The sequence below is a fragment of the Gadus macrocephalus genome, chromosome 16, assembly GCF_031168955.1.
Source record: "Gadus macrocephalus chromosome 16, ASM3116895v1".
NCBI lineage: Eukaryota > Metazoa > Chordata > Actinopteri > Gadiformes > Gadidae > Gadus > Gadus macrocephalus.
In genome coordinates, this window is record NC_082397.1 from 16,267,293 (window position 1) to 16,282,734 (window position 15,442).

Genomic DNA, 15,442 nt, shown 5'->3' on the forward strand with positions numbered 1-15,442 from the left:
GTGTGTGTGTTTGATTGTGTCTGTGTGTGTGTGTGATATCTTTGCACATTACAAGACCTTGCATCATGTTATTGCCTGCGCGGTGCTACAAAACATCACTTTTTTATCTCTCATGTATCCATCTTGCCGTAATGAGGGTTTATTTCGGATCTGTAACAAACCTGATGCTAATCACTACATCTCTGTCCTATGCTACCCGTTAGTTGATGTGTGTTCCTCTGCTTACAAACATATCAACCCTAATAAACGTGTGTGTGGTTGTCTGTGTGTGTGTGTGTGTGTGTGTGTGTGTGTGTGTGTGTGTGTGTGTGTGTGTGTGTGTGTGTGTGTGTGTGTGTGTGTGTGTGTGTGTGTGTGTGTGTGTGTGTGTGTGTTTGTGTCTGTGTGTGCGTGCATGTGTTTGTGTGTGTGTGTGCGTGCATGTGTTTGTGTCAATATGTTTGTGTGCTCATGTGTGTTGGTGCATACAATGCATGTTGTGGCATCCCGCCACGTAAACCTCGGCCTGGACGGGCCCGGGGTGCCGTGAAGGACGGGGTATACCACCCCCACCCACCAGCCGGCGACGGAGAGCAGCCCTTTCGGCTCCCCAATCAGGGTGATTGGGGGACACCTGGCCGAAAGCAGAGGAGCCATCTTAGGTGGAGGTCCAGCACAGCACAGCACGGCTCGGGAGCAGGAAGGAAGTGCTCGTGGCAGCGAGAGAGCCTAGAGGCCCACGGAGGCCCTAGAGACCGCGTCTCCTTCTTTGATTTAAGTTATATATAATAAATGCCTGAAATGGCTAAAAACCCAATGCCAAGCGAGTTTTGTCCGTGGAACCCGGTCCAACCGAGGAACGGGATACCACAATGTGCATGTACATACTCTATATATAACAATATAGAGTATGAACATACTCTTTTGCTCCCTTCCTCTCTTTGTAATACAATCTAAAACATTCAGCTAAATGTCCTCTGACCTCTTTTTTTTGTGTGGGTGAATCAGCAAACACACTTTCAGAGACAAGGATCAGTGTAATTAAAAGAATCCACAGCTTAATCTTCCCCATTACCAGCCACCAGTCCGAACTCCAGTGAACAGGGTTTACCCAAACGGCTCTCAATCTGAGGCTGTCGTGAGCCAAATGGTAAAAATAGAAAAAGAGTAGAGTTTCCAGATCTGTCATCAGGCTTTCCTCCCGGGGGATTCTTATTATGCTGTCTCTCAGTGCCACACGACTCTGAACAGATCGATACTCCTTCTTCCCAAGGACCGAGCGAGGTGCCAGTTACTCAGCACTCATCAGTGATCTGCAGCCCGGATGCGAGAATGATACCCCAATATCGTTGTTGCATCCTTGCATCTGGTTCCAGAAATAAATAAACACTCCATCAAAAACAGAAAACTCTGGAAGCTTTTCTGAAGTTAAGTCGAGAAGAAAGTGAAATTTGGAACAGAGATTATTTTTATTTGCAGGAAAGATTTTCAAAGGTCTAATCACAAGGGTGGGGGTGGCCAATATTGAGTCATGTTTTATAGACCAGAGTTCATGTTAAAATGTCATGTAACGAGGGAGAAACGAGGGAACATGAGGCAAGCTAAGACTTTATTAATCCCCAGAGGGAAGTTCAGGTGTTACAGCAGCAAACAGAAGAGTGCAACTCAAACGAGGTAAGACAAGAGTAGTGTGCAAATAGGACGAACAACATGCTGTAATACAATATATATATTTAATTATGGTGCACCCAAAATAGTTATTAAAAAATAAACCAAGGTATTCAATAAATAAAGAATATATAGAGAAAATAAAAGGAAGGCAAAACAGAAACATAGTAAAGAAGAGTGGTGTAGTAAAGACCTTGATCGATCGCGATACAGAGCTATAAAAGGGGAAAGACAAGAGGGAATGCATCAATAGTACACTTGTAGGATTGACAACAGGTCACATAACCTTGAATACACTCTATCGATGTGTTTGTTTGTTTGTGTGTGTGTGTGTGTGTGTGTGTGTGTGTGTGTGTGTGTGTGTGTGTGTGTGTGTGTGTGTGTGTGTGTGTGTGTGTGTGTGTGTGTGTGTGTGTGTTTTTGTGAGTGTCTGTACGCAAACAAACAGAAGAAAGCTGAAGAGATAAATACATGCTCTCTCTCTCTCTCTCTCTCTCTCTCTCTCTTTTTTTTTGTTCCAATTCTCTCTGATAAAAAGTATTTCTTTAGGGCTTGCTCTGTCTATTACGAACTGCTGTTTTTGTTCCATTATCATAAACTCATTAATCCATATCACAATCGCATGCCCTTCTCCTTACTCGTTAGTCCCTCTCTCTCTGTTTTGATTTAGCTCCTTGAATACACAAACACACGAATACTACCACACAAAGAAACACACACACAAACACACACACAGACACACAAAAACACTACCACGCACACAGATACAAATGAACAACACAAATAGGCATTTATTTGTTCCTCTATTCATAATTCATGACTTCTGATCAGAAAGAATTCTTGATGTGTTATACATTCAGTCCAACCCCCAGACACACAGGAACACAAACACATCTTACATACTTGCTGATACACCAGATGGTGCTCCAAGTTTTCAAGTGTGTTTTGTGCAGTGTTGTTGTTGCTGTTTTTTTTAATTTAGGTAGCTTTCTTGCTGAGATACAGAAACAGTTGACACTCACACACACACACACACACACACACACACACGCACACGCACACGCACACACCAAACACACACACACAACGCACCCCACCTACACACACACACACACACACACTCAGAAATTTCAGGTACAGAGTTGTAGCGCTAATACTATAAGCAAGTTATAGTAAGCAACAGTTAGTAACAGTAATTAAAAGTATCTAACAGTAAGTATAGCAAGTAACATAAAATAGTCGATAACAGTAAGTAATAGTAGGTAATAGTAAGTGGTAATAAATAATAGTAACTAGTCGTAAGCAATAATAAGTAATAGTTTGTATTAGTTAGTAATAGTAAGTAATAAGAAATAGTAATATTGAGACAGTCCATCATGTTATCATCCACTTCTTGGAAATCCATGTCGGAGAAAAAACATGAACCTATTGGCAATGTTAGTAAAAAATGAACTAAGTTTCACCACACAGAAAGATTTTTAATGATTTATTTCCTCCCGAAAAAATGAATCTGTTGCCACAGGCATAAGAAACAGACAGTAGCACTGAGAGTGTCTTCCTCTCCTGTTTCTTCAATTAGGACGTGGCCCTTTAAGGTAGGGCTGAAAGGCAGGGGACATGTGGCGGCGACAGAGAAGAACATATGGCATCTGCTTGAGCGGAGAACTCAATACAGGCTCTGAGTACTGGCAGAGCCACCTTGCTGGCATTAACACGCTGTCAGAGATTCTGTTGGACCGCTTCTAAACGGAGCAACGCCGCCAATATGAATCATGCAGCTCCCTCCATCTCCCTGCACCTCTCTCTCTCTCTCTCTCTCTCTCTCTCTCTCCTGCTACTCTCTCTCTCTCTCTCTCTCTCTCTCTCTCTCTCTCTCTCTCTCTCTCTCTCTCTCTCTCCCTGCTACTCTCTCTCTCTCTCTCTCTCTCTCTCTCTCTCTCTCTCTCTCTCTCTCTCTCTCTCTCCCTGCTACTCTCTCTCTCTCTCTCTCTCTCTCTCTCTCCCTGCACCTCTCTCTCTCTCTCTCTCTCTCTCTCTCTCTCTCTCTCTCTCTCCCTGCTACTCTCTCTCTCTCTCTCTCTCTCTCTCTCTCCCTGCTACTCTCTCTCTCTCTCTCTCTCTCTCTCTCCCTGCTACTCTCTCTCTCTCTCTCTCTCTCTCTCTCTCTCTCTCTCCCTGCTACTCTCTCTCACTCTCTCTCTCTCTCTCTCTCTCTCTCTCTCTCTCTCTCTCTCTCTCTCTCTCTCTCTCTCTCTCCCTGCTACTCTCTCTCTCTCTCTCTCTCTCTCCCTGCTACTCTCTCTCTCTCTCTCTCTCTCTCTCTCTCTCTCTCTCCCTGCTACTCTCTCTCACTCTCTCTCTCTCTCTCTCTCTCTCTCTCTCTCTCTCTCTCTCTCTCTCTCTCTCTCTCTCTCTCTCTCTCTCTCTCTCTCTCTCTCTCTCTCTCTCTCTCTCTCTATTCAGCCATGACTGTTTTTATCAGAACCCTGGCCAAGCAATCCATCCAAGGACAGAGGTCTCGCTAACCTGGCAAATACTGAACAAAATAAAATATATTTATAAAGATAAGATTTCTTTGAATGTATTTAAAGGTTGGAGGGTTGCTTGGTGGTGCTGGTGGTTGTGTCGTTGTATATCTGAAGACAGGCAGCACAGGACCGGAATCTGCTTCCATTAACGGCTTCTGGTTGAGCCTAAAGAGCCTAAGACAGTTGTATTACACATAGTTCTTTACAAATAAATAAGTAACACATGCTAATTTGCTTATCGCTTCCACACTACCAGTCTTGTTATTCGTTTTTAGCTACTGAGGACCACAGACAATTAGGACGACGTTGAATGAAAACTCTTGCAGCAGAGAGTGTAAGGGCCATCTGCAAAGTGCGAGCTGAGTGTACCTGTTTGTTTCAGTAATTAACAAGCTATTGCTATTTGAAATCCCGCCGCTTACAACATATCCAACGGCCCTTGCTTAGTCTGCTGGAAAAATAGCCTTGCTGTCGGAAGCTGTAGCCAGTGAACTGGGACTGTGAAACGTTACGTTCCGTCTTTAGAACCAAACAAAGTGTGTGCAGTGGCTGTTTTGTGAGTTATTTTACATCAAGCAGCCACACACACTGGTGTCACCAGGCAGGGACATACTACTGAGCAATGTAGGTTCCACTGTTGACACACACTCACACGCACATGCACACACACAAACACACGCAGATACACACGCACATGCACACACACACACACACACACGCACACACACACATACACACACATACTGACACACACACAAACACGCACACACATACACACAATTGTAAGTGCTTGCCACTTGTTTCTATGAATATTCTATCTGTACCGACAACAATATATTTTTGTTTTCTCTCTCTTCTGGCAAATGTACTCATTGTAAGTTGCCTTGGTTGAAAGCATCTGCTAAATGCCCTAAAGGTAAATGTAAATGTTATATATCCTGATGATATAATAGCTGTTTGGATAACCAACAACCAAGCCACACCCTGCACGTCTATCTGCCCAGTTGCTTAACCATAACTGCCAGACTTTCAGGACAGACTCTCATGATCGCCAACCATTTCATATCCACGAACCCTTCTCTCTGAGATGAATGGAGTGCCCTGGGCATTTGGATAGGTGTTGGGGTAGTTACTCAAAAAAAGTAATTTGTTACTTGTAATGAGATTACTTTACTAGTTACTGCATTTGAAAAGTAACTTCACTACTTATTACTTACTTTCCCGTCACTTAATTTACTGTAGATACATGGACAAACATCATAGCCCTATCAACACTTTGGGCCCTATTTTAACGGTCTGAAACGCAAGTGGGAAGCGCAAAGCGCAAGTAGCTTTGTGGGCGGTTCTACGGCGCTATCGCTATTTTACAGGCGGATAAATGACACTTGCGTCGCGGCGCAAGTGTCAAAAGGGTTGGTCTGAAGCAGCCTAATTACCCGTAGGTGTGGTTTGGGCGTAACGTCCAACAAACCAATGAGAGTGCCAGCTCCCATCCCCTTTAAGAGCCATGAGCGCATTTGAATCGGACAAGTTGATATTTTGACAGCGCGTCTGCAGTCTCCGATGAGACAGATGCACATGAATTTCAAACTGCAAATGGCTCAGTTTATTGCCAATTCACACATGGAATAAGGGGTTTTCTTCCACAACTTCAGAAATACTGAGTCCTCAAATAAATTTCGCCAAAGAAAACGTAAATAATATAACATATGATATGCGGTAACTGATCTATTTAATGAAATACGCAATACATTATAAACATTGTTTCTTATCAGTAGGCCTATTGTATGCTATCCTAATATGCATGTGTCTCCGCGGTAATAGACATTGCCATTGATTGTATTATGCGTTATGCCCTGTTTACACCTACCCGATAGTGGGCCCCGATGGTGCCCGATGGCTAAATCAGCAGCTATCGTTATAACATCGGCAAATAGCGTGGTTGCATCGGGAAACACCGTTACTCTTCCCGGGAACATCGTTAGACAACGGGAAGAAACGGGAAGAAATGCTCAATGATCGGGCAACAACGGGCAACATCGGCAAAGAGCGAACATGTTTGTTAATTTTGGGTCTATCGGGGTAGAATCGGTTACTAGGTGTTGCTATGGGCTAATCGGCTATAATCGGGAATAGAACGGGAGTACAACGTAAGACATCGCAAATCGTTCGGGAATTTTCCTGGGCACATCGGCTATATTCGTTAATCTTCCGCGCTTTATCGTGTTTTATCGTCTTTATATCGGCAACCTCAACACACGAAAGACCCTCGAGAACCCTAGACAAATAACGATTGTGAGTGACCAGATTGTGTTAAGGAAGACCCTCAATCTGCCACTTGGGTATAAATAGGGGGTGATGGATGGATGTCCTACTTTTATAATTACAGGGTACTTCGCCCATTTAGAACCGGCGTTCTATTATTATAAAATCGCTATTGTAATATAAATAAATAGATAAATAAATATCAGTCTAAACCAGTCTCCCCTTTGCCTTCTCCCGAAATGACGCCAAATGACGCCAAACGCGTCATTTGACGTGTTTGGCGTCATTCGAAATGACGTCAAATGACGCCAAACGCACTTCGGGTGTCTTCCCTGGCATAGGCCTACATCGTTATGTTATCGTTATAACATCGGGTATGTGTAAATGCTACCCCGATAAATTGACCCGATCATACATTTTTAGCCCGATGTCACCCGAATCACCCCGACTTCCACATCGGTGGTCCATCGGCCATTAGCGGCCATTAGCGGGATGGTGTAAACGGGGCATTACGTGTTTAGTTTGCGTGTGTTTAAACAGAGCACACACGCGCGCCCGCATTCATTCATTCTTTTTAACACTCACTCGCGGTAAAACAATGTTTTTCACGATCAAATACTCATCAATCCTAAAAGTTATGGGCATGTAGGCCTATACGATGTCTGTGTCAAGAAAATATGTGTTTGCTGTACGGTGTTTGCAGATGCATTGATTTAAAAGTAGGCCTACAACTTATTACCGCTGCATCAGCTGTTCTTTCCCAAATAATTTTCCAAGAATGTGCGGCTAGGTAGATGAGAGAAGCAAAGTGTATGCGCGAGGTGCACAAGCAATCCGTATGCATCGCATGCGCATGTAGGCTATGCATCCGCCCTTAAAATAGCATCTGAACAACGCGCCACTGACTTTAAACCAGGTATTTCCTGGTCAGTAGCGCAATGGTATTCAGAAACGGCAAAATACCGTTTGCGCCAGAACACGCCTCCTCCTTCCGCCGAACCGCCCCTTGGGGCGCATGATCAATCCCTAATTTACCGGCGAGTGGCGGTGGTGGGAAAAGAACGCTCTGCGCCAGTAGTAAACAACGACACATGCGCCAGTGACTAAGTCACTTGCGCCGGATGCAAGATAGGGCCCTCCGTGTGTTTATTGTATAAACAAAATAGCATATGAAACCATATGAAAGGCAAGGCAAGGCAACTTTATTTATATAGCACTTTTCATACACAAGGCAGACTCAAAGTGCTTCACATATAAACATCGTCATACAATAAAATTAATTAAAAATTAATTAATAGAAAAGATGAAAGAACGATATCAATTAATTAATAGAAAAGATGAAAGAACGATATCCCTGGCTGCACAACAAAATGCCTCACTGTAAAATCCACAAACAACAGGATAAAGTAGGCGGTGAGGTCAATCAGTAGCAACAAGTTAAAAAAAACACAGGCTTTTGGGAAACATGAGAACAAAAATTAAGTGGTCAATGAAAAATATAAAAAGGACGCTTTATCCCATACAATTAAAACACAAAGCACTTAAGCGGCGCTGACAAATGCTGTTACTTTATGTGGTCCAAAGGCTGAATGAACTAGATCTATTTCGCAAGCTATGACATCGTAAGTGTGTCTTCCTCTCAGCCTCTTGCAGGCAAGAGCAGCCTTCTCAAGTTTTAAAGTAATGCTGTCTATCCAGTGCACCGTCATTCCTAAGTAACTTTTGTTGTCGGCGGTCCAAATGTCGGCGGTGGTGGACACATGATCCAGGGTCAGGGAGGACTCGAAAAATATTTTGAGCTTCGATTCCATGTCGGTTCAGGTAATGGGAAAATGTCTCCTGTCGGATGTTGGCTTGCGAGTCGCGGGTATTTTATCTAGTATTTTTCTAAATCTGGGCGATTCAATAGTCGGCAGGGTAAGCATGTCTTCTACAATGAACCCTGCAACCAGCCGGTCTTTCTGTGTCACCTGCTTCTGCGCTCCAACACTTGAACGCTCCTTCGAACAAGCAGCTACGTCACTCAAATCGATCGCTATGGCAACGTGCCGAGGCAAGCAGGCGCTGCAGACACAGAGGCAGCATGCATGCACGCACCACAACAGATCCGAACTTTACACGCAGGCAAATACGGCTTGGGTAACGCAGGAAAGCGCGTTACTATAGTCTAGTAAAGTAGTGTAGTTACCGATATTTTTAATGCAATGCGTTACTTTACTTCGTTTCCCAAAACAGTAATATCGTTACTGTAACGCGTTTCTTTGTAACGCGTTACCCACAACAATAAGATCACATCCAGACACCCAGAAGCAGACTTGAACCAAGAAACAAGACAACCTGGTGGTGTGGCTCCTTGTTGAATGTCTGACTCTGGGCCTCTCGATGCGACCTGGTTCCTTATTATCCAGCATTACGACGCTTGTTTGCTCAGACACGGTGCATAAAAGTATAAGACGTCACTGCGGCATTATGAAACGCTCGAGGTGTAGAGATGCCAGCGGTGGCATTTTTTTAAAACGGTCAGATACAGCAGCTGTATTCAGGTGGTGTATTGCAGTGCATGGCACGCGCCACCAGAGGTCAGGTCAGACCTCATATGAAAATGAAAGGCACAGCTGACCTGAGGAAGAAGAAGGGCTCTGGTCAAATATACACATTAAGGAATGTCTCACTATCCGTGGAGAATGTTTTGGAGTGGCACACTGATGAGGATGGTGAGGCAGAGCCAGCCAGCGAGTGAGGAGGACCATTTTACTGAAGATAGCAGTGGCAATAAACAGGGTAACCTGTCCAACACTTTAAGCTTTAAGTACAGTCATCACAAAAGGTCAAGCAGTTGCCTTTCCATTCATCGCCACCTAACCCCCAAGCCTACAGCCACCAACCAACCTCATAGAAGAGAAAAGCGAAAAAAAAGCTCACTTATTATTATATTGCTCACTAACTATAATATTGTAGCTTGCTATTCTTACTCATTTTGAAATGAGTAGCCATGTTCATTTCATCATATGTGGTCCCTAGTTTTCCCACATTTTTTGTGTTGATTTGTGTTACCAGACTAAACACAATGGGAGCTTAAGCAGCGTTGATGGCTTTTTCTTTTGCCACTGGCCATTGGATTCTTGTAGTAATAATTGTGTTTACATAACAATTAGTTCCAACCAAGTAATTTGATTGGACAAGAAGCATTCCATGACTGGGACTTGCATCATGCACTTGCATACTTGCAGCATCCCGCTTTACAGCTGCTTCTAATAACTGTTTATTAGCCTACATTGTTGATCGTAAGCTGTTAGCTCATCGGAATCACAAATGCCACCAAAGCAGCCGTCATCAGACTCTTATTTCAGTGGTTGCACAATATGATTTGGTCATAATTACAGTGATAATCGGGTGTTACTCTTTGCAGTTCAGTTTTTCGGCAAAAGGTCTTGATGACAGTCTAGTGGTATGCCTAAAGGCAAAGGTTGGGAACCACTGGTGTAGATCACATTGTGATATAGTATAGTGTTGCCTTGCCAAACCTCTACTCCTTCCATTGAACCTCCTCCAGTCAGAGTGGCCTGGTTAGCTGATCCTGCGTCACCACTTATCTGTCTCGTCACGTCACGCCTCTGTTGACCCCTGGGGGAGACTTGGGTCAACTAGGGTTAAACCCTTCTTAGTGGTGATGACACATTATATGACCCTTCCCCCTAAAAGATGGCCACTCGTCTCAAAAGAGTTATGTTTCATGGATTTGTGTATTTTTTTTTCTATGTTCAAAATCAGCACATTTAAGACTCCAAATTCAAAAATTATGCTTGGTTGGTTTATGCATCCAAATGATAAAACAAATACATTGAAATCTGACAAAGGCTGAAGATTAAGTGGGCTTATCGCCACCACTGGCAGTGCAAATCTAAATGCTTTGGCAGTTGAACGAACATTGCTGTGACGGCTGACCTTCTGACCTCCAACAAGAGAAGGCACCGTAGGATCCAAATTGCCTCTCTGCTTGTCATTACCACATTAATTCAGTGTCTGCTGTCATCAAAACAAAGCCCAAAACACACACACACACACACACACACACACACACACACACACACACACACACACACACACACACACACACACACACACACACACACACACACACACACACACACTCCACATGCCCAGTTAACTAATCTCGGAACAATGCTGTGAATTCTGGCCCCTAAAATCCTTTGCTTTGAAATTTGTTGGAAAAGTCCTCAGAGAGCAAAAGAGTGATGACGAGTGGAGAGAGAGAGAGAGAGAGAGAGAGGGAGAGAGAGAGAGAGAGAGAGAGAGAGAGAGAGAGAGAGAGAGAGAGAAGAGATTAGAAGAGATGAGAAGGGAGAAGGGGGCGAGCAGAGAGGAGCTGGCCAACTCCTGCTGGGTCCGCTTTGAAGGATGTGAGGTCTGCTGAAGACCAAGTCAGGTTCATTTGCAAATCTATTTTGCATTCGCTGTGCGTGCATTTGTGCATGCATCTAGATGTGTTTGTGTGCGCATGTGTGTGTGTGTGTGTGTGTGTGTGTGTGTGTGTGTGTGTGTGTGTGTGTGTGTGTGTGTGTGTGTGTGTGTGTGTGTGTGTGTGTGTGTGTGCATATGTTATATGTGTAATATCTACATTCACATGGTCTCCTTTGTTCCCTTTTAATTTTTAAACAATCTCTAGTTTACTTCCTTGGTCCTGCATATTATTTTGGGCAGCTCATGTGGTGTGAACATGGTAGTGCTCCATTGTCTGGAATCGCACGAGTTGAAGTAAAAAAGAAAAACACAAAATTAGTTTAGCGAAATCCCACAGCTAATAAGATTAAAAATCCTCCCTTTTCAACCACGAAAGAAAGAGAATAGAAGAGAACAGGATAAAACCATTGTGCATTTCTTATTCAAACTGACGAAGCTGAAGCCGTCCAGGTTTTACCCTATCCACTTGAAAGGAGAGGCAATAACATCCATCCATTTTGAGGACAGCTTTAAGAGACCAGGGAGAACCGGGTGAGCCGCATATTGGAACACAGTATCCATCCAGACTCCTGGCCAGTACACTAACGGACAAAGAGACGAGTGCATGGAGAGAACCAGATCAAGAAAAGGCTTCTGAATAGAAGTGAGATTGAGGGGAAATAATAGAGCGACAGATAAAGGTCTAAATAAAGAAAAAATGATTGCCGGCAACAAAGGAAGGCACAGTTATGAAATTATGGATAATGCGCCCATCGTAAGTAAAGACCATAGTGTGGAAAGTAAAAATGGGCTTATGACGGTGATGAGAATATGAAAGGGGAAGGAAAAGAAGAGGAGAATATTTGTGTTAACAAAAATACAAATAAGAACAGAGACGGGAACGGTGGTGAAAAGTGTTTCTCACTACACTGAAAAGAGACAGAAGGAAAGAAAGAAAATTGGGCAACTGGAAAGTGGCCGTGTGTGAACTTAGTGGCCTAATACACCTGCAGCTTAGGTTTGCGGTCAAATTCCTTTATGGGGATGATGCTTAACCATTTCAGTTCCTCTTTCTTTGATGGAAGATTCTACCATGATGCACTGAGCCCCCTTTAAAAAGACATTTGTGTACCCTATTCCTTATTTCACATGATTCATCATTTGTAATCATAGTGAGATGTTTTTTTTTATTGTGTTATTTTTACTCATTATCACAAACTAGTTACCAGTTATATGATTTAACCTCGCGATCACACATCTTGCTGATATTATGCACATAAATATATTACTATTATTATTATTATTATTATTATTACCCTTATCTACCAATCGTGTTTCAAGTAATCATCAATTGGGGTAGCCATTGTGAAATTAACATTTTACTTCAACTCCATTTGAATGACATCCTGTCCCCAGAATGATGTCATGTTAATCGACTATAACTGCTATGTGCAGTATGTTACAGTTGGTCATATACTAGCCACAGTTTAAAGTGAGCGGGAGAGAGTTCAGAACGGAGACGGATGAACTCTTAAGGAGTCTAAAGCCTAAGGACAGGGTTCCCTGGCCTCACTCAGTCAGGCAGATGTCATTGTGAATCTCAGCCAATCACACGCCCTTCTAACTCAATCCGACTGGAAGCCAATAAACACCAGCAGCGGCAGCAAAGTGTTGAGGAGTTTGATGGAATCACTTTTTTTCAGTTTGACAGATAAATGACACCTTTCTTTGTAATCTCATCAGGTGTCTGTTGCTTGATCGGATCCCCCCTCCTCAGTCTCCGACGTCTGCTCTCAAACTACCATCTGCACTTCAACACCGCGCTGTTTCTTATGCCGCGGTTTATAATCTCGTTCAACTGTTTCACCTCCATTTACTCACCACCTCTGCTTGTTCTTATCTTCTGTTTGCATTTGTAGTCGACTGACCTTTTTCAACACAAGAAAGAAAATGTCTTTCTTGATCCAAGCTGCCTTGGATCCACCCCCAGGTTAACTGAGGCTGTGGACGGGTTGCCTCTGAGGACACTGGAGGACTTTTAGAAGTCAAACAAGACAAAAGAAACAATGTTGAACTCAGATCTTCACTCTCATGAATGCACACACACACATTGCAAGCACGCATACTCACACTCTCTTCAAAGAGGGAGAATCCCACAAGACAGAAGCCACATAGAGGAAACAAAGAGATTAGATGTGCTTGCAGCGCGCTCTCTCTCTCTCTCTCTCTCTCCCTCTCCCTCTCCCTCCCTCCCTCTCTCTCTCTCTCTCTCTCTCTCTCTCTCTCTGCACGGTCGTGCCAACATGACCATGATCAAGGGGTTAGGCGTGTCGGAAGCGAGGGAGACGCCGTCGGCTGTGGAAGACCAGTTGACAACGCCAATCAAACACTAACGTCTGTGCCGCTGCGTCACCACACAGCCCTCCTCGATGAACTGTGTCAAGCATACATACATACACACACACACACACAGGTACACTACACACACTCAGCACATAGTCTGTGAGTCAAGTGACCAATTGGAAGCCATTTTGAAGGGTGTAATCAGAGACGGCGATGTGCGGTGAGGATCGACGTCACTGATTGCGGAGTGTTTACATCCACATGATGTACATGTTTACCTTTGGATGGGTGTTGGGCCTGATATATATGTATGGATTCCATTGCTTCATTACATAGAGAGAGAGTTAAAATAGCAGATTCTTTCAACTGATTTGACAAGGGCAGCACCTTCAGTCAGAGAATGATTTCATTGCACCAATGTGAGAGAGATATCGGAAGTCTTGTGTACCAGCTGCTATAAGTTTTTGTAATGCACAAAAAAAACATCACACTTTATTTACATTTATCTATTGTATTTCAACTTATTAAGTATGGAAGCTATCTGAGGAAATGTGTGGGGTTATGTCTTCTTGAAGATGCTGTGGCACTGTAATTTCCTGTAAAGGATTATTAAAGGATCTATCTATCTAGCAGCCTAGAGTAGGACATATTGCTCTCTTCAGACACATTGTTTTACTGTCAGTCAAGGTGGCTTTTGCTATGCCTTCAAATTTGAAACGTTGAAACATGAGCGTGTGACCGCTGTGCGGTGTTATAAATGAAACAACGCAATACTAAGACCTAATGACTGCAAGGGCCTGGTTCCCATGTCTAGCCAGCACAGACAGCTGGATCCACACTGGAGCCAACCACAACCTCAAGTTACATGTATTTTGTATGATGCTGTTTTTTTCATTGTAATTGTATAAACTATGATACTGTTGCTGATACCTAGATGCTGGGGGCGGTGACTTCAGGAAATATGTCCTCAGTCACAGCACCATCTTCTGGTCATGAAAGACCAGTCATGAAAGTATAAAAAACCTTTGTATCTCATTTGGTACTGAAGCACAATGAGAGAAATCATTATCACAGAACCTGCGTAGCACTCAAACCTTTTATTTTACTCATCTTGCTGAATTATATCTAGTAAAATTAATGGGAACCTTGAGAGGTACTGCATGCATTATGTGTGCCCACATGCTGTCTGTAATGCGATTTGTGAGAATGTTGATTACCTGGAGAATTTAAATTGTTTAGACGTATTCAAATCTTTTCATTTATACTTGTGCAGAAATATTTGCCAATTTTGAGTGAATTTGAGTTGAATTTTTGCGTTTGGTGCGTCTTTGTTGTGGAGAAATGAAGACACCAGAAGATGGGGACAGAGAGCCCTTCAGAGTCTAGAATCACAGGGTACACCAGAATATGTGTTATGTGAACCTTAGTCACAGCAGGATTGCAGGTGAACATCCTTGTCCTATCCCACACTATTGATTGCCTCAACAAGTTTCTTCATCATACAATGGAGTGCCATCTAATCTTGCTCTTATGAAGGAGTCTCTGTTTGTCTTGTCCTTCGTTAAAATAAATTGACAACCGTTTTTCCGATCAACTTGACACTTGGCAGCTCTACTGGTGAGGACCCAGTTAATTGCAATCAGTCCGTTCCAAACAGGCACGTTGTGAAAGGAGACTGCACTAGTAGGTGTGTGCCTGCCTGTCAAACATTATTATGCTTTCTTTAATGTTATAGCAGCATACCATCACCTTTAATACAGAGTTATTATAGGGGGAAAACACAGATATGGCAACAAACCCATAATTAACTTGAATAATAATCAGTTTATTGTCAAAGTTTTAGTCCTCACATTTAAACCTGTGTGATGGAGGTATCTAGATATCTTTTGAGTTCTTATCTATGAGATTAGATAGATAAAATAGATATAATAAAGTTCTCATTATATTGAAAGTAGTATTAGTAATGAGAAAAGTTTTAGTAATAGTAGTAGAGAAAATACTAGTTTATGTTTAAGTAATATTCAGTCAAACTACTTGAAGGGTTGTAAAAATGTGCCTCTCGGATGCGTAACGTTTATTTTCCTTTTCCTGTTATCTTTCTATCTTCTTCCATACTTAGGATCCTGCATAGTAATATGATTTGTACTTTGATTTGCTTTTCAATGCCATTCGACTAGCACTTGTGTACTGGTTGATTA